We start from the raw sequence: 22594 nt of genomic DNA, 5'->3' as shown, positions 1-22594 counted from the left end.
GTGAAGAGGACTTGAAGTACTTACTAATGAAGATCAAAGACCACAGCCTTCAGTATGGACTGCACCTCAACATAAAGAAAACAAAAATCCTCACAACTGGACCAATGAGCTACATCATGATAAACGGAGAAAAGATTGAAGTTGTCAAGGATTTCATTTTACCTGGATCCACAATCAACAGCCATGGAAGCAGCAGTCAAGAAATCAAAAGACCCATTGCATTGGGCAAATCTGCTCCAAAGAACCTCTTCAAAGTGGTGAAGAGCAAAGATGTCACCCTGAAGACTAAGGTGCACCTGACCCAAGCCGTGGTATTTTCAATCGCATCATATGCATGAGAAAGCTGGACAATGAATAAGGAAGACCAAGGAAGAGTTGACGCCTTTGAATTGTGGTGTTGGCGAAGAATATTGAATATACCATGGACTGCCAAAAGAACGAACAAGTCTGTCTTGGGAGAAGTGTGGCCAGAATGCTCCTTACAGGCAAGGATGGCGAGACTGTGTCTTACGTACTTTGGACATGTTGTCAGGAGGGATCAGTCCCTGGAGAAGGACATCATGCTTGGCAGAGTACAGGGTCAGCGGAAAAGAGGAAGACCCTCAACGAGGTGGATTGACACAGTGGCTGCAACAATGAGTTCAAGCATAACAACAATTGTAAGGATTGCGCAGGACCATGCAGTGTTTCATTCTGTTGTGCACAGGGTCGCTATGAGTCGGAACCGACTGGATGGCACCTAACAACAATAGGGTCACTATGAGTCAGAATCAACTCAAGGGCAACAGGTTTGGTTTTTGTTATTGAGTGCTTACATGTCAGGCACTGAACTACGAAATTTATTAGCATTCTAAAAAAGCAGACAGTATTATCGTTACTTTACATACTAGCAAACAAACATTGAGAGGCTAAATAGCTTGTTAAAGTTACAGCTTTTTAGTGGCAGGGCTGGGACTCACCCCAGATCAGTCAGACTCCAGACACTCTCCTGACTGTATCCTACACTGCTGTCCCTGCGTGACGGGGAGAATTTAAACAGAACGTTCCCTTTGTTCACACTTCTGCTCTTTTCTTTTTACATATTTTACGTTTTTCAGGTGTACTTTTTTTACTCAGTGCAAATAGAATTCCAGTGATTATTCTTAAGAATACCGCTTGTGAAAAAAAATCTCAGAATTAGGAAAAAAAAAAAAAGTTTCTAGCTGCAGAAAAGCAAACACTATTCTGGATTAAAAAGCTAGTTCTGTTGAAGTGAGAAATTTGGGGCAGTCACACAACTATCCAGCTTACTCTGTTACCCAGTGTGGTAACTCGTGTGAAGCTGTACAATTCTGTTCTACCTTATTAACAAATATTTTAAGACAGCTGGACCTTAGCGAGTGCTGCTGAATCCTGTAAAATGTCACCTTTTACTTCTAAAGTTTACTTTTCCAATCAGTTGCCTTACTTGATAATTTATTGTCCCAATAATAGAAATCAACATCTCCTTTTTGAAACTATAGAAACTTCTAAGGTTTTCTGGACAACCAGAAGAGGGGCTCTGGGGTTTCCCTCTTCCCTCTTCAGCCAGAAGGTAACAGACAATGTAGACTCTGAAAAATTCCTTCTTCAAGTGGACTTTGAAAGTCTCTGCCCTTCTATATCAACCAATGGGGCCATGACCCAGAAGGCTAAACCCAACGGGGAGCAGGGAGAAGATGGCGACTCCTTGCTGAGACAAATGCCATCGGGCCAGAGGGTCCTGGGGAGGAGCTGGCCTCCTTCTGCAGTCTGACACTAACTGGCTTAGAACACCCTCAACAGTAGGTGTTTTTTTTTCCCTCCCTCTGAGACAATCTGTGCAAGATACAGTTGGTGTTTTGGTCCAAAGGACAGATAGAATTTGTACGTATATTTTATGATTTGAAGCAACTGTAAGGAGTCAGAGTTAAAGGAAGAACACAGGGAATTGGTCCTCCCTATGTAAATGCTATGTGAGCATTTGAGCACATTAGGGCAGAGGTTCTCCTCCAGGGGTGATAGTGCACCCCACTTCCAGCAGACATCTGGCAGTGATTACAGGCATTTTGAGCTGTCACAACTAGTGAGGTGGGTGCTAATGGCATCTTGTGGGTAGATGCCAGGGATGCTGCTAACCATTCTACAATGCACAGTACAGCCACCCACAGCAATGAATTATCTGGCCTAAAATGTCAACAGTGCTGAGAGTTAGACACCCTGGGTTAGAGTCAAGCTAACTTGAGGCAGGCCTTTTTTTTTTTTTCCTTTTGATTCGGGGTACATTCTGCTTTCCTGGGGTTCCCTGACTGCTAGTAAACCGTGGTGGCTGGGGTTCTCCAGGAGGGGCAGTCCTTTCTGTAACAGAGCCCTACTGGCCCTGGAGGAAAAGGCAACTATTATGTGAAAGACGACTTGCATGGCTGTCCTCCCCATGCCTCAAAGTCTCGGTGCGGGCAGGTGTGCACAAAGGCACTGCTTTACCTGCTTAACTGAGCAGGAAAAAAATGGGTTCTGTGTTAACTCTAATTTGCATATGAATGTGACTTACAACTTTTTTCTGCTATTTGACAGCGTGAGATTCCTGTTTTCCCCGTATGAGAGAGTGAACCCAAGAGAATTCTGGAACCCCACATACAGACTCCAGTATTATAGCTATAAAAACTGCACATTCCAAGAGAAATTAAATGGACATATTGACGTGGACCCAGGTACACAGTTTCCACAGGAGTAACCTTTGATCTAGAACAAGTTAGTGAATCTCCAGGTAATGCTGACGTTTAAAGGCCTGGACATTTCTCAAATGCAGAAGAATTCCTTTGGAGGAGATCGCTAAACTCTTACATAGATCCCACGAGGGTCTTAAAGACTCCCCAGAAATTTATGAAATCATGCCAAAACTCCTCGGCTTTTACATATACTTAAAGAAAAGCTTTCCAGGTTGGGAGAAATGAAAGACCATAACTTAAGAAACTAGCATCTTTATAAACTGCATTTTAAAAATCTCACAAATACTACACATTATGTCAATCTATGAAGTCACTCCACTTCCTTTAGCTGAGTGATGTTTTATGACATACTTCTCCGACAGACCTTTTTTTTAATTGTGCTTCGGGTGAAAGTTTACAGCTCAAGTTAATTTCTCATAAACAAATTTACACACACATTGTTTTGTCGCATTAGATGCAAACGCACAACGTGACAGCACACTCCCCTTTCCACCCCGGGTTCCCTGTGTCCATTCAACCAGTTCCTGTCCCTTCCTGCCTTCTCATCCCGCCTCCGGACAGGAGCTGCCCATTTGGTCTCGTGCATTTGATTGAACTACGAACACACTTCTCACGTGTGTTATTTTTTGTTTTACAGCCCTGTCTAATCTTTGTCTGAAGAGTGGGCTTCAGGAATGGTTTCAGTTCTGGGATAGCGGAGCTTCTGGGGGCCATGGCTTTGAGGGTTCCTCACATCTCAGTCACACCATTAATTCTGGTCTTTTTATGTGAATTTGAGTTCTGCACCGCACTCTTTTCCCATTCTGTCCAGGACTCTGCTGTGTTCCCTGTCAGGGTGGTCAGTGGTGGTAGGTGGCCACCATCTAGTTTTTCTGATATCAGGCTGATAAGAGTCTCAGGTTTATGCGGCCCCTTTTGTCTCTTGGGCTAATATTTTCCCTCTGTCTTTGGTGTCCTTGATTCTCCTTTGCTCCAAGCGAGCTGGGACCAATTGCTGCATCTTAGATGGCTGCTCGCAAGCTTTTAAGACCCCAGACGCCACCCATCAAAGCGGGAGGCAAACATTTTCTTAATAAACTTTGTTATGCTAATTGACCTAGATGTCCCTTGAAACCATGGTCCCCAGGCCTCAGCCCCAGCTACTCTGTCTCTCAAAGTGTTTGGTTGTGTTCAGGAAACTTTTTAGCTTTTGCTTTAGTCCACCTGGTGCTGACTTCCCCTGTACTGCGTGTTCTCCTCCCCTTCACTGAAGATGATCCATGTCTGACAAACTCTTTATCAATAATTGCATTAATGTTTCATGTTAACTTTACATATTTTCTAAAATCCCTAATTCCCTGTGTACTAGTACACGGCTGAAGTAATTAGTTAATAATCTATATTTACCTCAATATTTCTGAGGAAATTAAAATTCACTGCCTGTCAGGTTTTTTTTTAAATAATTTTTATTGTGCTTTAAGTGCAAGTTCACAAATCAAGTCAGTCTGTCACATATAAGCTTATAAACACCTTACTCCATACTCCCACTTACTCTCCCCGTAATGAGTCAGCCTGCTCCCTCCTTCCAGTCTCTCCTTTCGTGACGGTTTTGCCAGTTTCTAACCCTCTCTACCCTCCCACCTCCCCTCCAGACAGGAGACGTCAACACAGTCTCAAGTGTCCACCTGATACAAGTAGCTCACTCTTCATCAGCATCTCTCTCCAACCCATTGTCCAGTCCCTTCCATGTCTGATGAGTTGTCTTCGGGAATGGTTCCTGTCCTGGGCCAACAGAAGGTTTCGGGACCATGACTGCCAGGATTCTTGTAGTCTCAGTCAGACCATTAAGTCTGGTCTTTTTATGGGAATTTGGGGTCTGCATCCCACTATTCTCCTGCTCCCTCAGGGGTTCTCTGTTGTGCTCTCTGTCAGGGCAGTCATCGGTTGTGGCCGGGCACCATCTAGTTCTTCTGGTCTCAGGATGATGTAAGTCTCTGGTTCATGTGGCCCTTTCTGTCTCTTGGGCTCATAGTTATCGTGTGACCTTGGTGATCTTCATTCTCCTTTGAGACCAATTGATGCATCTTAGATGTCTGCTTGCTAGCATTTAAGACCCCAGATGCCACATTTCAAAGTGGGATGCAGAATGTTTTCATAATAGAATTATTTTGCCAATTGACTTAGAAGTCCCCTTACGCCATAGTCCCCAAACCCCCGACCTTGCTCCGCTGACCTTTGAAGCATTCAGTTTATCCCGGAAACTGCTTTGCTTTTGGTCCAGTCCAGTTGAGCTGAACTTCCCTGTATTGAGTATTGTCCTTCCCTTCACTTAGTTCTTATCTACTATCTAATCAGTAAGTAACCCTCTCCCACCCTTCCTCCCTCCCCCCTCGTAACCACAAAAGTATGTGTTCTTCTCAGTTTATATTATTTCTCAAGATCTTATAATAGTGGTCTTAAACAATATTTGTCCTTTTGCATCTGACTAATTTCACTCAGCATAATGCCTTCCAGGTTCCTCCATGTTATGAAATGTTTCACAGATTCGTCACTGTTCTTTATCGATGCGTAGTATTCCATTGTGTGAATATATCACAATTTATTTAACCATTCATCCGTTGATGGACACCTTGGTTGCTTCCAGCTTTTTGCTATTGTAAACAGTGCTGCAATAAACACGGGTGTGCATATATCTGTTCGTGTAAAGGCTCTTATTTCTCTAGGGTATATTCCAAGGAGTGGGATTTCTGCGTTGTATGGTAGTTCTATTCCTAACTGTTTAAGAAAACGCCAGATAGATTTCCAAAGTGGTTGTATCATTTTACATTCCCACCAGCAGTATGTAAGAGTTCCAATCTCTCCGCAGCCTCTCCAATATTTATTGTGTTTTTTGGATTAATGCCAGCCTTGTTGGAGTGAGATGGAATCTCATCGTAGTTTTAATTTGCGTTTCTCTAATGGCTAATGATCGACAGCATTTTCTCACGTCTGTTAGCTGCCTGAATATCTTCTTTAGTGAAGTGTGTGTTCATATCCTTTGCCCACTTTTTGATTGGGTTGTTTGTCTTTTTGTGGTTGAGTTTTAACAGAATCATACAGATTTTAGAGATGAGGCGCCGGTCGGAGATGTCATAGCTGAAAATTCTTTCCCAATCTGTAGGTGGTCTTTTTACTCTTTTGGTGAAGTCTTTAGATGAGCATAGGTGTTTGATTTTTAGGAGCTCCCAGTTATCTGGTTTCTCTTCGTCATTTTTGGTAATGTTTTAAGAAATTAAAATTCAAATAGAGATAAATTATCCTAGCACGAACCCCATACTAGGCATTTTTGAAATCTGTTCCTAAAGCTCAAATTAAGATGATAAAACCAACTGATGGACATCTGATATGCTTGATAAAACTCAAAAACCACAATTTTAGATCTTTTTTAAGTGATATGCTGTCAACTATGTGGGATGACTACGTAGGTATGTATGCGTGTGACAAGGTATGTAAAAGCTAGTCTATAACAAAGTGCGTATAACTGAGCAGAAAGGAGCCGATCACAGGAAAGAAAACTGGTCTCTGATGTGCAATCTGTCATCAACATGAGGAGGGAAAGCCTCTCCTGACTGAACCATATATTCTGTCCAGTTGATAAACTTACTGCCCTCACTCGACTATGTAATCTTTGTTATTCTTTTTTCTCACTCATTCTGACTATCGGCAACTGTGAAAACGATGAGGGCTCCTAGCTTGGGGAAGAGCTCCCATTTCTAGTGGTTCTCGTGTTTCCTTCCGTTGGGGCTGTTTTAGAAATATTCTTCCTCTGTTAAGGATGTGGTCAAGGCCATCCATAGCTCTTCGTCCTGCTCAGGTGACCAGCCCCCCCAGCAGCTCTTCCCTGTGGTGTCCTCCTCCAGGTCAGGCCCCATGTGTAAGGGGCCTCAGGAGGGAGTCCTTCCAAGCAGAGTACCTTTGGCATCCCCAGACAGCGCCTTGGGAGCTCCAAAGGATGTACTTCCCAGCGTGCTCATGTGTCCCATGGCTCATTGCACACAATGGAAAGGGATTCAGGGACAATTCAATAAGGAGAATGCTCCGAATGCCCCAGCGTTGCTCAGCGGTACTGTATGAGCTGGCCTATGGTCAGGGTCACCTTGTTGGAAAAAACCACTAGGACGGAGAGCAGCGTATTATCCTCTTGGTGGGGGGCATTAGTAAATATGTTCTGGGTAATCTTACTCAAATGAGGAAATGGTTCTCGTGGGGATGTTGTAGTGATTTTACTCCGAGTAGAAGATGCCCACGTGACTGTCAGAAAGACTTGTGAAGTACTTTATTTCCAGGTCTAGCACATGAAATGTCTCCGTTGATAGTACAAGTCCACAATTTACAGGCCAGTCTGCAACTAAACCTCCAGAGTCCTACACAATCGTCCCTGCCCTCACTGTCTCAAGCAGAATTAGAAGAGGCTGTAGCATGTCAAAACGGAACAGTGAAAGGTAAGCTGGCAGGAGGTTGCAGAAACTGCAGACAAGCGGCCAGATGCGGTCCCTACAGATTATGCACATGGGTGTTTTAACAAACCGCCGCCTGGGGCCTCTTTCACCTTGAAGCTTAATGAGTAGGCTTATGAGACTCCTGGTTATTCCCGCAATGGCAGGACATGACTGGAGATGTGTTCTATCACTGGGAAGCACTGATCAATTCTAGCATCTCATCCATAGGGTGGAACTAGGGCCAATTTTGACAGCCGTTGACTAATCCTAGGAGATCTCACTGACTTGGTTGATGCATCTCATTCCCAGGTGCGAGAAGCCTGGACAACTAGGTTCACACTAAGGTTCCACGGCCAAAATACCACTTCGCCCTTCCTGAGAGGGGCTTGGCAGTTGTGCTGGCTACCAATACTGAAGTCAAACGCCAAGGACTCACAACTCCCGGAGGAAGAGTCTGGCCTCAAATGCTTCACCACTTCTGGGTAAACTCAGTTTTTCTCCAAGGCGCAGAGATCATCCACCTACTTCCCCCTTGAGTTTCAGACTCAGGATGACAAAATGACACAGGAAGGTCCTGGTCACATCCCCAGACAAGTGAAAGTCAATGTGACCTAGAATTAGTCAACGACCATTCAAAACTGCCCCCAGTTTCACCCTGCAACTATGGATGAGACACTAGAAAATTTCCAAAGAGAAAGCATTTAACCTAACTGCCACCAGGATGTCACTTCTAACTTTATTTGTTCCTACTTAGACTTTCACTTTGTCTTCTCTAAGAAACCTGCCTTTGCCCTCAAACTCAAGGGTTTGACCTTGGTTACCTCTGAACCGAGGCCTAAGATGACAGCCTACTATCCCTCATTCTACCAAAAACTGACCTGACCACTTTCCTGGTGGAAAATAACTCCTCACTTGAGACCTGATGCTGAGACTGAGCAGGTTTACACATCCTTTTTCCCTCCGCCGACCCTCCCACACCCTCAACCCCACGGCGACAGTTCATGTCAGCCAGCAAGTACTTCAAGGGCCAAAAGCTGCTGCTCTGCTCCCCCGGAACTTTCTGGTCTGGTCGTGGGACTAATCGAAAGATAAAGGTGATTCACTGCCAAGACAAAGATCCACCTTCTCGATAACCTACCTACCTACCGAAATAACCCGCTTTTTAAAATTCTTGCCTACGTGAGGACAATTAAAAAATAAACGACTTTTATTCATCTTATCAACATACAAGACTTAGAATGTCCCTAAACCTGAGCTGCTCTCACATGTCACAAGCCACTGAGGGAGAAATATCACCAGTGCCTCTCACCTGGGTTTCTATGCTTAACCGCTGGAGAGCCACTTTCAATGTTGAGGTCTGAGAGGAGGCTAACCTCATACCTCATTAGTTCGTCACCCCATCAGAAAGATCCCTGGACCCCTGAATCGTGATGCTATGACAGTGATGGAGCTGAACAGCAGTTTTACCCACAGTCTGTTACACCAAAAATGGCCCTCTCAGCATATAATGCCACTCATTTCTAGACAGAACGCGGACCTGTAAGACTGTACTGTAACGATACTGGGAATTATCACTTACACACAGTTATCAGTGCATAAGCAACGCGACATAAGAAGACGGGCTTGAAAGGACGCCTCACAGATTCTCTCGCCTGCAGAGTAAACACGAAGCGCACACGATGCATTTAGGGACAGGCTGGTAAGATGGGAAGACAGCGGATAATGGATGCTGTGCAAATCTAAATTTAATACCTTCAGTGCTGCCAAAGAGGCAACAAAGAGAAACACCGGAGAAGCAGAGCACTAAATAGCTCATATTCCGTTTATTAAAGGGCTTCTTCTGCTCTATTCCTCCTCCCCCCATTGTAAGCTTCTCAGGCCTCCTCTTATTGTCTGGTTTGTCTGTTAACCGGTGAAATTTCACTACCTAGTCTTTTTTTTTTTTTTAGTCTTGAGAACTCTGCTAGTATTAAGAATTGCAGAAATAAGGAGAAAACTTATTCCCTCTTCCCCTCCAGAAGAGCAGACACGCCTTGCATCATGAGGTTCTTTCTGATAAGGTAGTAAACTGGGGATAATCACAGAAATATCAGCCTCAGACTGCTGCCTAGTGGGGAGACTTCTGTAAAAACACACTCTTGTTTCCTGATTAACAAAGCAGTCTTTTAAGATAGCTGGACTTCAGAGCGGGGCCAGGAGCTGTAAAATGTAACCTTTAATCTCTAAACAGTCTGCTTTTCTAACTGGTTGCCTTACTTGATAATTGGTTGTTCTGATAATATTTATAGTAGCATCTGCAATCTTTTTTCTGAAGGAATAAATACTTGCAGAACTCTCTTATTTCTTGGTTGGCCAGAAGAACTTGATATTCCCCTCTCTTTTCCCTTCACGCATAAAGTATAAATAAACAATAACGTCCTTGTTCAAACAAAGTTTGAGAATCCTTGTCTTAGGTGAATTATCACACCCACATTCAGCTGGTGGGGTGTGTACAGGCACAAAAACAAACAACCGCATCTGCTGAAGAACAAGACAGGAACTATTTTAAAAAGTTTGTAAAAAACTTTAAGTACATATACATATTAATTCAGATTTTTTTTTTATTTTTGACTTCTTCCTTAATTGGAGAGGTCAGATACTGGTTTAGCTCAAGTGGTCTCATTAGCACTATACTCCAGTTAAATCCTGTGTTTGTTGCTGTGTGCTGTCAAGTCAATTCCCACTCATAGAGACCCCACGGGTCAGAGTAGAACTGCCCCATAGGGTTTGCTAGGATTTTTTTAATCGTTATGGGAGCAGATCACCAAGTCTTTTCTCTCGAGAAGCTGCACACTGGATTCGAGCCACTGACCTCTAGGTTAGCAGTTGAGAGCTTAACCACTGCACTACCAGGGCTCCTAAATCCTGTGTACAGAACGTTTATTGGGTACTCCTGTTGTTCACAGGAAACTCTGCTCTTCTCTTGGGCAGCCCACCTACCCACCTAATAAATTTACCGCCATTGTTAGGCAGTAGTCTAACCTTTGTTATACAGGACGGATCATTCTTCCCATTGTTGAGAAGCACAAAACCCCAAGGTTGCCTTAGTGCTAACAGGAAGTATCTTTTTCTTTTTCACACACAAAGTTCCAGTTAAACAAATCATCTCAGTATATACTCTAACTCTACTTCTCTTCAGCTTTGTTTTACCTCAAGCTGCCAGCATAGATTTAAAAACAATGTAAGTATACTGAATGTCTAATGCAATTTACTGTCGGTGTCTATGACTGTACTTTTTTTTTTTTATTGTAGTTTAGATGAAGATTAACAGAACAAACTAGCTTCTCATTAAATAGTACACATATTGTTTTATGACACTGCTTACCAACCCCACAACATGTCAACATACTCCATTCTCGACCTTGGGTTCCCTATTACCAGCTTTCCTATTCCTTCCTGCCTCCTAGTCCTTGTCCCTGGGCTGCTGTGCCCCTTTAGTCTCATTTCATTTTATGGGCCTGTCTAATCTTTGGCTGAATGGTAAATCTTGGGTGTGAATTCATTACTGAGCAAAAAGGCTATCCGGGGTCATATTCTGGGAGTTTCTCCAGTCTCTGTCAGGTCAAAAAGTCTGGTCTTTTTTTGTGAGTTAGAATTTTGTTCTACATTTTTCTCCAGCTCTGTCCGGGACCCTCTATTGGGATCTCTTGCAGAGCAGTCAGTGGTGGTAGCTGGGTACCATCTAGTTATACTAGATTCAGTCTGGTGGAGGCTGTGGTAGCTGTGGTCCATTAGTCCTTTGGATAATCTTTCCCTTGTATCTTTAGTTTTCTTTGTTCTCCCTTGCTCCCGAAGGGGTGAGGCCAGTAGAGTATCTTAGAAAGCCGCTCACAGACTTTTAAGACCCCGGACGCTACTCACCAAAGTAGAATGTAGAACATTTTCTTTACAAACTATGTTATGCCAATTGAGCTAGATGTTCCCCGAGACCATGGTTCCCACAGCCCTCAGTCCAGAATTCCATCCCTCAGGGAGTTTGGATGTCTATGAAGCTTCCATGGCCTTGCCTTGGACAAGCTGTGCTGGCTCCCCCAGTATTGTGTACTGCCTTACCCTTCACCAAAGTTACCACGTATCTATTGTATGACTGGACTTTTTTTTATTGTACTTTAGATGAAGATTTACAGAACACGCTAGCTTTTCATTAAACAATACACATATGGTTTTATGACATTGGTTAACAACCCCACAACATGTCAACACTCGACCTTGGGTTCCTTATCACCAGCTTTCCTGTCCCCTCCTGCCTTCTCCTCCTTGCTCCTGGGCTGATATGTCCCTCTAGTCTCATTTTGTTTTACGAGCCTGTCTAATCTTTGGCTGAAGCGTGAACCTCAGGAGTGACTTCATTACTGAGCTGTAAGGGTGTCCGGGGGTCATACTCTCAGGGTTTCTCCAGTCTCTGTCAGGCCAGTAAGTCTGCTCTTTTTTTATGAGTTAGAATTTTGTTCTACACTTTTCTCCAGTTATGTCTGGGACCCTCCGTTGTGATCTCTGTCAGAGCAGTCAGTGGTGGTACCCGGGCTCTATCTAGTTTAGTTGTACTGGACTCAGTCTGGTGGAGGGTGTGGTAGTTGTGGTCCATTAGTTCTTTGGACTAATCTTTCCCTCGTGTCTTTAGTTTTCTTCATTCTCCCTTGCTCCCAAAGAGGTGAGAGCAGTGCAGTATCTTAAATGGCCGCTCACAGGGTTTTAAGACCCAAGATGCTACTCACCAAAGTACAATGTGGAACATTTTTTTTATAAACTATGTTATGCCAATTGAGCTAGATGTTCCCTGAGACCATGGTTCCCACAAGCCCTCAGCCCAGTAATTCCGTCCCTCAGGGAGTTCGGACGTGTCTATTGAGCGTCCATGACCTTGCCTTATACAAGTTGTGCTGGCTTCCCAGTATTGTGTAGTTTTACCCTTCACCAAAGTTACCACTTATCTATTGTATGACTGGACTTTTTGATGTCAAATGTGAGTCATGTTTGAGTAATGAAATAAATAGGCACTAAAGTGCAGAGCAGGCACAAGAAGCTGCCTTTAACCAGTGCCTTTTTGTAAACATTTTCAGCTAAGACAGAAAAATCCATTCACCTTCACAACTTGCTGACTCTCAAAAAGAATGACTGACATCATTCGATTTTTAAAAACAGCTTTCAAAAAAAAAAAAAACTCCCTATGCTTGCCTTCACAGGAAAAAAAAAACAAAAAACAGTAACCTTCCTTTTGATTAAATGTTTACTGTAGAAAATAAAAGCCACAGGAAGACATACAAATCATTTATAATTAAAAAGTCTTTTTAATTAAAAAGAGTCTTTTTAAACAACACATTGAATGTGAGAGTACTTTATTACCTGGAGGACCCCATACAAATGTAAAGGAGGTTTAGAATAATCTCTGATGCCAGGTTGGCCTCCACCCAAGTAAAAAGCTTCCACAGGCTCAGGTAGGTGTCTGGGGACATTGTTATGCCCACAACTGTAGCAGCCAGCAAAAGAAATAAAAAAGAATCACAGAGCTAGAAGGGAAATGCAGAAGTCCTTCAATCCATCTGTAACGGGGACTCCAATGCTGCCCTCTTGGGATCTGCTACTACATCCCACCCAGCTCCAGGTGATGCTTCCAAGTAGCCATTCCTGCCAAGTGGGAATGGCTTATAGGGAACCTCCCCCCCAGGGAAGGAGCAGCCCCTTCTTCCCACAGCTGGAGCTTCTAATCATAAGTTACCTATGATTTTATATCAGGTTGAAAACTGTCTTCCTGTAACTACCACTTGTCCTCCTCTATACTCAGGAAATATTCTAAATAAATATAATCTCTTTGCTGCATGGATGAATCTTCAAATATCTGAAGACAATGAGGACTTCTCTGCTCAAACCTTTCTGTACATTGAAACATCAAACCTGAAGATGGGAAAATCAGTGTCCTTAAGCCAGCACCTACCTTACCAGTCTAGAACTTACAATGTGACTCAAACATTTATTGTGCTCTTGGTGTGTGTATATAAAGTATATTAAAGGCACACAGTCCCTGCCCTTGGAAAGAAGGTAATGCAATTTGGTAGATATAATTAATTTTAGTTAGGAAACATGTGTGCCTACTATGCATTAAGAACTATTTATGGCTGACCCATTCCCGATTAAAAAAAAAAAGGTCTATGCTTTGCCAGAAATAAGGGAAAATGCTCTATAATAGACAAATATTTCTTAAAACCATCAACACTGTTGCAAATGTATCCCACCAATCAGGTAATGATGACGTTAAAATGAATGTATCTAAGAAAGGAAGGACAAATGAGAGTTAAGAACTCAAGATGAATGACCTCCTATTTTCAGTAAAAAGAGTAATTTTTCAAAAAGTTAACAATAAAAATATCTAATTTCCAAGAATCCTGTTTGCTAAGACCGATGTATTTACATGTGTCACGATAAAAATCTGTTACACACAAATAACTGCCCTGTATTTTAAATTTTAAATATGTCTAAACTAAATATACTGAGTAATTAAAACACCATCCGGATGAATGGAAACTATTTTAAGGCTTTTCATTATGTATCAGAAGCCCAAAAGCATTCTTCCAAAAATATGTCGCATAAATGTTTAGCTCAAGGAAATATACAAATTTCAAAACATCTTTGGAGGTAAAAGTCACATAAAATGTTAGCATCCTTTCTTCCACAATTCAACGACGAGAAAATGCAGGGGAATTCTTGATTGTGCCGAACAGAACAACAACAACAAACCATTCTGTTAAAACAATACTCTAAATTTCAATCGCAGAAGTCTTAAAACAGCGATTTTAGTTTTAACACTCGTACAGGTTTCTGGAAATGGCGTAATATATGAAGGTATTCCAGCTGGGTAGCTTGGATTTTGTGATACGACCGATTACTGCAACCTAAATTTACGTAGTTTTTTTTTTTTTTTTTTCTCTTAGGCCACCTCATTTTGGAATAGAGCATACTGCTAAACATCAAAGCTTGCCACTAAGCCAGACAGGTCCGCACTAAACCCCGTTAGACCAGCGTCGCTCCCAGCAGCAGACGGCCGCTCAGCCCCCTAAGGCTGCAGGGCTCGGCTGCAGATTTGTCCGTTTACGCCTAGTTTCATGCATCACAAGAGAATCGTCGTTTGGGGTGAACGAAATCCTCCATCACAGCCTCGGTAAAGGGCTGTAAGGTGGGGTACTCACGCAGGGAAGTTAGCAGGACTAGAGACAACGCAACTTAGCGGGGAGGGTCTCTACCGTCCCCAGGGTGGTCACGAGCGACGGCCTCCTCCCCACAGCGTCCCAGACAAAGCCGGGCCAGGCCCCGGGGCGCTCCCCGTGCACCTGCAATGCGGATCCGCGCCCCGCTGTCCCACCCAGGCCCGCTGGCAGGGGCAGCCCCAGCCGCCTCTCCTCCCCCGTCGGATTGGCCGGGGCGCGCCGGGAGAGGCTCCGCGCCCCGGACTGCAGCCCTGGCGGGGACGCCCCCTCCCCAGAACGGGCGGCCGGCCGGCCGGGGTCGCTGCTCCTCCCCTCGGCCCCGCTTGCCATCGCTCGGTTCTCCTCCGAGTCGTCTCGGTGCCGGAGACTCCCCTCCCCACGCCAAGCGCCATGGGGTGGGCTGCAGGCGACCCCCGGCCCCCAGCACCCAGGGCTGGCCACATCATCCAAGTCCTTTCCTGTCCCCGACAGGTGCCGCCGCCCCCGCCCGCGCCCGGAGAACCTCCCGCAGGTGCCGCCAGGTGAGTGGGGCCGGACGTCGCACTCCTCGGGCCCCGCCTCACCTGCGGGCGCGGACGCCGCGGTCCTCAGGCGGCTCCCCCCCTCGGCCTGGTCGTCCCGGCCCGCGGGCGGCAGCGGGGGCCGGCGCCCATGGGCGGGGCTGCTCGGGTCCGGCCTCCCCGCCGGCCGCCGAGGGAGGTCAGTGGGCGCCGCCTGCCGAGCGCATCCCGCTCCCCCCCGAGCGCCGGCGCGGTGCACCCTGGGAGCGGGCCGCGGCGCCGAGGCCTGGCCGCGCTGACCGGCGGGCGGCTGAGGCGCCGGCGCGGCGGCGGGTCTCGGTCTGTCTGCTGGGCGGGCGGGGCGCGGATCGATACTCACTTTGCGGGGAGGGGGCGACGGCTCCCCCTCACCCCAGCTTTGGCGGGGCGGGGGAGCGGGCCGAGGGGAAGGGTCTGGCCGGTGGGACGCAGGCGCACAGCTCAGGTGCGGCCGCACTGCAGTTGCCCCGGGTAACGCGAGGGGGGAGGGAGGAGCGAGGGAGCGAGCCGGAGCGCGCGCCGGGCGGTGGGGGCTGGGGAGCGGCGGGGCCGGCCTGGGCCGGGCCCGGGGCGCGCGCGGGCGGCGAGCGGGGGCGGGGGCGGGGGCGAGCGCCGGGCGGCGCGCATGCGTGCGGCGCCGGGTCCCCCGGGGCTGGCCGGCCTCGTGCGTGCGCACGCGCGCCGTTCCCCAGAGGCGTCTGGGTGTGCGGAGCGCGCGCGCGCGGCTCGGAGGCGCACCTGTGAGGTGTCCCCAGAGGAGCGGGAGGGTGGGTGCGCGGAGCCCGCGGCCTGGGGCGCTTCAGCCCGTAGTCGGAGTGAGTTCTCGGGCGGCCGGGATGCGGCCTCTTTATTTATTTCCCGGCCGGAGGCGGGGTGGGGGGCAGGGGCGCGGGCTCGCAGAGAGAATGAGTGGATTAAAGAAAGAAAAACAACCCATCACCGGGGATCGGCCTCGCACGGCGGCGGCCTCAGGGACCGGCGGGGAAGGTCAGGGCCGCCCCTCGCGGCCGCCGGCCCCGCGCGGGCCCCGGGCAGAGGCGCCGCCTCCAGGCAGGGCCTGCGGACACGGCCCCGGGCCCACGGCGCCGGGCGGCCGGGAGCGGGCGAGGGATGGGCAGCGGGCAGGGCGAGGCCGGGCGGCCCCGCGGGAGCCGGACTCCGGCCGGGCCCATTGTTGTGAGCCGCGGGAAGGGGAGCAGCCGCGCCTTGGAGCCGGTCCAGGCGGGTCCCTGGGGAGGCGGTCAGGGCCGCGCCGCGGGATCGGGGAGCCGGGGCTCCGGAGAGGCGCGCTGCATGGTGTGATGTTGTCCTCTCCCCAGCGCCTTCCATGCCAGCGGAGCCGGCCGAGCGCCCCGCGCAGGTGATGAGGAACCCCCCGCGCCCCCAGCGCAGGACGCCGCGGCCGCTGGACGCCTCCATTGTCTGACCACGACCCGGGCCGGAGTCCCCCCAGGTAAACGGCCCCTGTCCGCCCCCACACCCGGAGGCGTCCTGTCCTCCCGCAGGACGGGAGTGCGCTCTTCTCACCGTCCCTGGCTTCTGCCTCACTCCCTCTCTGCACCCCCGGACACATCCCATCTGCATTCGTCTCCCCCCATCGCTCTGCCAAACCATCACTCGTTTCCCGCAAAACTCAGCTCCTTTGTGAAACCTTTCTTGCCCAACTCCCAACAACTGCATCTTCCTCGGAGCCTGCTCTGCACAGCTCTAGGTGATTTTTCATGGGTGTCTTGTTGCAACAAAGGAGACCAGATATTTAGAAAATATTTCCAAGCTCTAGCCTTTTGCAAGGAACGCTTTTGATATTTAGACACTTGGTAGTTTTTTTCACAGGATGGCAAGGTTTTTGTTTATATATTTGCTCTCTAAATTTTAGAGGGGTCCCTGCTAGCTTTCTAGAGCGGGAAAATGAGCTGCTTGTTCTACCCACAGGTCCATTTAAATTTTTTAAATTAAGTTAGAGAAGTGGCACATTTCTTTTGTAGGAATTAAAACACCACAGAGATGGCTAAAGTCTTTGCCAGCCCCTCTCTGTTTCCTCTCTCCTCTCCAAAGATAACCACTGTTCTTTTTCTAGATCTTTTAGAACACTTTTACGTACGTATTCATGTGCGCTTACTTGTATTTTACTGTTTTAGCAAGTACGAGTATACTCTTTAAATTTTAGCATTTGATGCTTTAACTCATTTTTAAGAGCTGCTGCATCGTGTTCCATAGTTTGGGTATACCATAGTTTATTTAGCCATTTCCTGATAGATGGCAGTTTAAGTTTTAATTTTGTATTTAAAACAGCTTTTTGTTGATGTTCTCTGGTGGAGTTAGATTTTAGCGAAAGGGTCACAAATCTATTCTAATTAGAGACTAGGTGATTATGAGGGAAGCTGTCTTTGCTTAAGAAATTTGCAAGTGCCTCCTCCCCCTCCCCCTGCCCCATTGTAGTTGTGACTCTACCACGTAACAAGCCTTGTGACCTTGGAGAGGACACTTAATCACTCTATGCCTCAGTTTTTTCGCTTCTAGAAATGGTTATAGTACATATTCTGTCTTCTTCAGAGTTCAATGATATGATGTGTGTGAAAGTGCCTTGTAAAATGTGAAGTGGTACATAAATATTGGTTTTATTACCCTTTGTGATCCGAAACGTGTTGTTTGCAATATAATTTATATCTTGTTTTTTGACCCGGTGTGCATATTACAGAAGGCAAGAGATAGTCAGCTTTGAATGCTTTTTAACTCAGGATTTTATTATAATTAATTTCTGTCAAGTACTGACAACATATTAAGCTTTTAGGAGAATACTGTACAAAGCATATCTTTCTTAGTGCTTTACATGCCTTAAAAATAAGGCATATAAACTAGTCGACTTTGAATAAATGTGTCAGCAAATTGAAAACTAGATAAAACTCTCATTGCAGCATTTAAATGAAACTTATGTCCTAGTGATATGAATGTGTGTGTGTATTTTCTTTGTGGCAGTGGCAGATTCAGATTAGCTTTTTTGTCCTTCAGGTAAAATGGACTCTTGCTGAATTTGTAGGCAGTGCCAGAAAGAGTTTTAGCCATTTAAATATTGATTGAATGATGATGACTAACATTTAAGGTTTTAGGTACAATTCAGGGCTTTGTAGATATTTTTTTTTCAGAAATATTTGAGTGTCTCTAGGGTGGCCGACAGAATCAACAATTTCCCTGTCCTTTTGGAGTTGATAACTTGTGGGGAGAATGAAGAACAGTCACATGACTGCGTGTATAATCACAAACTGTGATATCTTGCTGTGACAGTGAAGTGAGGCCCGCTGGGAGAGAGTATTAAAAGGGCACCGAATTTTAGATTTTGGAGAGGGAGCCCAGGAAAGACTTCTTTTCGAAAATAAGATTTAAGCGGAGATGGGAAGGATGAGTAGGTGTTAGGGTGGAGTGAAGCGGGGGTAATTTTCCAGGCAGAGAACAGCATGTGGGAAGGCCTTGAAGGGGGAATGCTTAGCCCATTCCAGGAATGGAAGAATGACTTGTGGCTAGTTGTTAGGGAGTGAGGGGGAATTGGGGCTAGGCAGGGGGCCAGATCATGTAGGGTCTTGTAGGGCATGTTAGGGATGTATTTTATCCTGAGGGAAATGGGAAATCAGTACAGGGGTTGGATTTTAAGTAGGGCACTAAGATAATCAGATTTGCATTTTAAACAACCGCTCCACCTGCTACATGCAGAATGGCGGGGGTATGGTGGGGGTGCAGAGTAGAAGTGGGGAGACTAGTTAGTAGGTCATTTCAGGTGGTCTTTTCCTTGTGGTTCAATTGAAGTCACTGTACCAGCTAAACTAAGGTCAAAACAGGTGTTTGATTAAAAATTAAATACTAGTTTCTCATTTTTTAAGAAGTAGGAATACAAAGGCTTTTTCTTTTCTTACGCAGAACTTTAAAACACATGTTAACCTAGATGTCCACATTATACTTTGGGAGCCCTGGTGGTGCAGTGGTTAAGCAATAAGGCTGCTAACCAAAAGGTCGGCAGCTGTACTTAAAAGTATCAGAGTCAAGTTAAAACGGGGATGTTTTTACATAGTTTATATAACTTCAAAACAGTGATACGTGAAATACAAGTAAGGGAGGAAAGAAATGAAAAATGAAAATTAGGGAAATATTTGTAGATGGTGTTGCTGGGAAAACAAAAGAATAACAGGAATGATTAGACCAGACAAAATGATAACGTGTCCGGGCACCTATGTATAGATAATACGAATAGCTTTCTGACTACCAAAAATAACCTGACAGAAGATATAAAAAAGAAGAAATGCATGCTCTGATCACAGTGGAACAAAAGGCATAAAACACTTAGGTACAACCTTATCCAGATAAGTACATGCTACACGATGAAGACTGTGAACATTTCCTGAAAGACATGAAAGCGTATCCTAAGTAGAAAGACAGGCCATATTCCTGAATGTGACCTTTGAATGCTATGACGATGTCTATTTTTGGGTGAACTTGATGATTATTAGGAGTAATTGTGGGTGGGATAATCACTACCTAATATTCACATGTATGATAGAGCCACGTTCATTAAAACAGTGCCCTACTGGCTTAAGAGTATCTATACAGGTCACTGGAACCTATCCAGCACCCCAGAAATAAACTATGATATGTGGGAATGTAGTAGGTGATTGATCATTGTGAGTGCATCAAAACTTGTAGAGAAAACGGGAGTAAATATTTATTAAACATCTGGAAAGAGGACTTTGCGTGCTGACATGGACAGAGCTTTGCAATCAGGTATATCCGAACTGGAGTCCTTTTTTCTTTATAGTATTAGCAGTGTACCATTGAACAGACTCCTGAGCCCTTCTGTGCTGCAGATTTTTTTTTTCTTTTTTAAGTGAGGAAAATAATACCCACTGTGCAGGTGTTGTGGCGGTAAGGATAAAGGCTCTGGCACGTGAGGGGCACTTAAATCTATTATTAGTTGCTACTATTAGAAACACTGGAGAAAATAATTGTAAGACTCAGTGTATTAGACTACGTGAAAATGTAAAACTTTTTTAAGAAGAAAAGGAAAACACAATCCCAGGATTAAAAGCCAAACCACAAAGTAGGAAAATATTTGTGACAAATGATAAGCAAAGAGTTCACATCTTCCGTATGTAAAGAACGCATACAAATCAATGAAGAAAATACTGAAAATCCATATGCAAGTGGTTATAGATAGTTCACTGGATAGAAATATAATTGGATAAACATTTGAAAAGATGTTAAATCTCACTAATAATCAGAACGATTAGTTAATTCTATAGAAAAGTATGTTCTATTTTCAATGGCAGCGAAAATAGAAAACATTTAGGAATAAGACATAAAAAGTATACAAAAGCATTATGAAGAAAAGTGAAAACCTTTACCTAAAGGATTTAAAAGCCAGCCTAAACAATGGGCAGGCATAACATGTTCCTGGGTGGGAAGGCATCATTGTAAGGACAGAGTGCTTTCCAAATTTAACTTTAATTTCAGTGTATTTCGATTGAAATCCCAGTGGTAATTTTTTGGACACTCGACAGATTGCTTCTAAAATTCATCTGGAAAAGTAAATGTTCTAGAATGGTCCAGAAATTTTTCAAATGGAAAAATAGTGTGAGAGGATTTGGTGCACCAGGTATTAAGATGTACTGTAATGCTACAGTAATATAAATGGTGAGCTTAAGAGAGAAATTGATAAACGGAACAAAAATAGAATCCAGTAACAGACTTTTCGTTTGGGAATTTAGCATATGATAAAGTTGATATTTTGAAACAGTTGCGAAATGATTTTTCAATAAATTATATAGGAATAAATGTCTCTTCATTTGGGAAGGAAGACCCTACTTCACCATATTCAAGATAACTTCTAGATGGATTAAAGAGCTAACAACAACAACAGAAAACACGTGCACACAGACCCCAACTATAAAGGTATTAGAAGACAATACAAGGGCATACTACATAGGGGAGTATATGGAAAATACCTGCTTTGGATAGGCCATTTAGGTAAGCCCAACACCCGAAATCATAAAGGATAAAATTGACCGTTATCAAAATTGATATTTCTGTGTGACAAAAGACATTACAAAGTGACAGACTGGGAGAAAAAATTTATGCAGCATGCATAAACAGAAAGGCTGACTAGAATTCACACAATTAAAAAATGAATCAAGGGTTTGAATAGTTCTTAAAGAAATGAAAGTGTCAAAGCAATGGAGAGGTTCAACCTCACTTGTGATTAGGGAAATGGAAATTAAAACAACTAGATTTTGGTTCGAGGGGGAAGGTTATCAAGCAAAAAAATTTTTTTTAATTCAAGGATATAAGAAAAATCCAGTACATTGTTGGCAACATAGAGTTGATTTAACCTGTTGAGGTAGCAATTTATCAGAAGCTATCAAAAAAACAAAAAATGCACCAGACTTACTGGCCTGACAGAGAGTGGAGAAACCCCGAAAGTATGGCCCCTGGACGCCCTTTTAGCACAGTAATAAAGTCATTCCCGAGGTTCACTCTTTAGCCAAAGATTAGACAGGCCCATAAAACAAAATGAGACTAGAGGGGCACACCAGCCCAGGGGCAAGGACGAGAAGGCAGGAGGGGACAGGAAAGCTGGTAATAGGGAACCCAAGGTCGAGAAGGCAGAGTGTTGACATGTTGTGAGGTTGGTAACCAGTGTCATAAAACAATATGTGTGCTAACTTTAATGAGAATCTAGTTTGTTCTGTAAACCTTCATCTAAAGTACAATTAAAAAAAAAAAAGCACCTATGCCTTGGCCTAGGTGTGATGTCCTCACAGGTGTACAGAAGTTAGTATGAACGAGGTCTGTTGCAGTATCATATATAACGAAGATATATTGAACATAACCATATATAAATAAACTCTGTGGGATATTGTGAGCTTTTAAAAAGAGATGTAGGTTTGTATTACTGACGTAGACTGGGTGCATGTCTGGAATGTATTATTGAGCCAGAAAAGCAAGTTTAATCCCATTTTTGGAAGATAGAAAACAAAATGATGGGGGGTGTATGTGTTCTGAATAAGAATAGAAAAATGTGTAAAGGGAGGCACATGGCAGCCCTATTGTGAGTGTCTCCAGAAAAAGCATAGGAGAGACTCTTATTTGTTTATTTCACGGGCTTTTGCATCGTTTCATTTACTTTTGTCATTAAGATGTTAAAATTTGTTACTTACCAGTTTAATAAAGATCTAAATGTAGGCTCTCAGAAAGTATAGTACCTCGTAGTTAATGAGGATGTGGTAAAAATGACATGCGCTTGCGTTACATCGGCCATATGTTTCAAGAGCCTTACGAGTATCCATGTTCCTCTTTTTAATGTAACTATCTAGAGACCCATCATAAAGAAGTATTTTTAAATACAGAAAAAACTTCATGCAGAAAAAGATGTATATTATTTTTAAAGCTGCGGTTACAGGATGGTTAAGTAAGTTGTACATCCACGGGGTAGGGTATTATATGGCCATTAAAAATGACGTTTATGAAGAAAATGTATTAAAATGCTTAAGGGGAAGAAGATCAGGCTACAGAGTAGCACACCCGGTATGATTAAACTGTTAACAAAAACCCTAACAACCTGCCCATACAACCTATGAATGGAAAAATGTCTA

At 44.6% G+C, this 22594-nt stretch overlaps 2 protein-coding genes across 7 annotated transcripts in view; one reads left to right on the top strand and one right to left on the bottom strand.

Annotated features, from left to right (window-relative positions):
• The window catches only part of CCDC92 (coiled-coil domain containing 92), a 43559-nt gene extending 28126 nt beyond the window's left edge, over positions 1 to 15433 (bottom strand). Inside the window, exon 1 of one of the 2 annotated variants that reach the window (XM_049866160.1) lies at positions 15301 to 15433. The gene's annotated coding sequence lies outside the window, so the exon portion shown is untranslated. Of the gene's footprint in view, positions 1 to 14984; positions 15231 to 15300 lie in introns of those variants that run through there. The other variant, XM_049866159.1, reaches the window with a different exon arrangement.
• Positions 14924 to 22594, top strand: part of ZNF664 (zinc finger protein 664) — a 36633-nt gene continuing 28962 nt past the window's right edge. Inside the window, exons 1-2 of one of the 5 annotated variants that reach the window (XM_049866165.1) lie at positions 14924 to 14942; positions 16280 to 16413. The gene's annotated coding sequence lies outside the window, so the exon portion shown is untranslated. Of the gene's footprint in view, positions 14943 to 15179; positions 15261 to 15300; positions 15432 to 15612; positions 15776 to 16279; positions 16414 to 22594 lie in introns of those variants that run through there. The other 4 variants (XM_049866163.1, XM_049866162.1, XM_049866164.1 and 1 more) reach the window with 4 other exon arrangements.

Source organism: Elephas maximus, chromosome 22, assembly GCF_024166365.1.
Source record: "Elephas maximus indicus isolate mEleMax1 chromosome 22, mEleMax1 primary haplotype, whole genome shotgun sequence".
NCBI classification, from domain to species: Eukaryota; Metazoa; Chordata; class Mammalia; order Proboscidea; family Elephantidae; genus Elephas; species Elephas maximus.
This window is presented reverse-complemented; position numbering and strand designations above follow the sequence as displayed.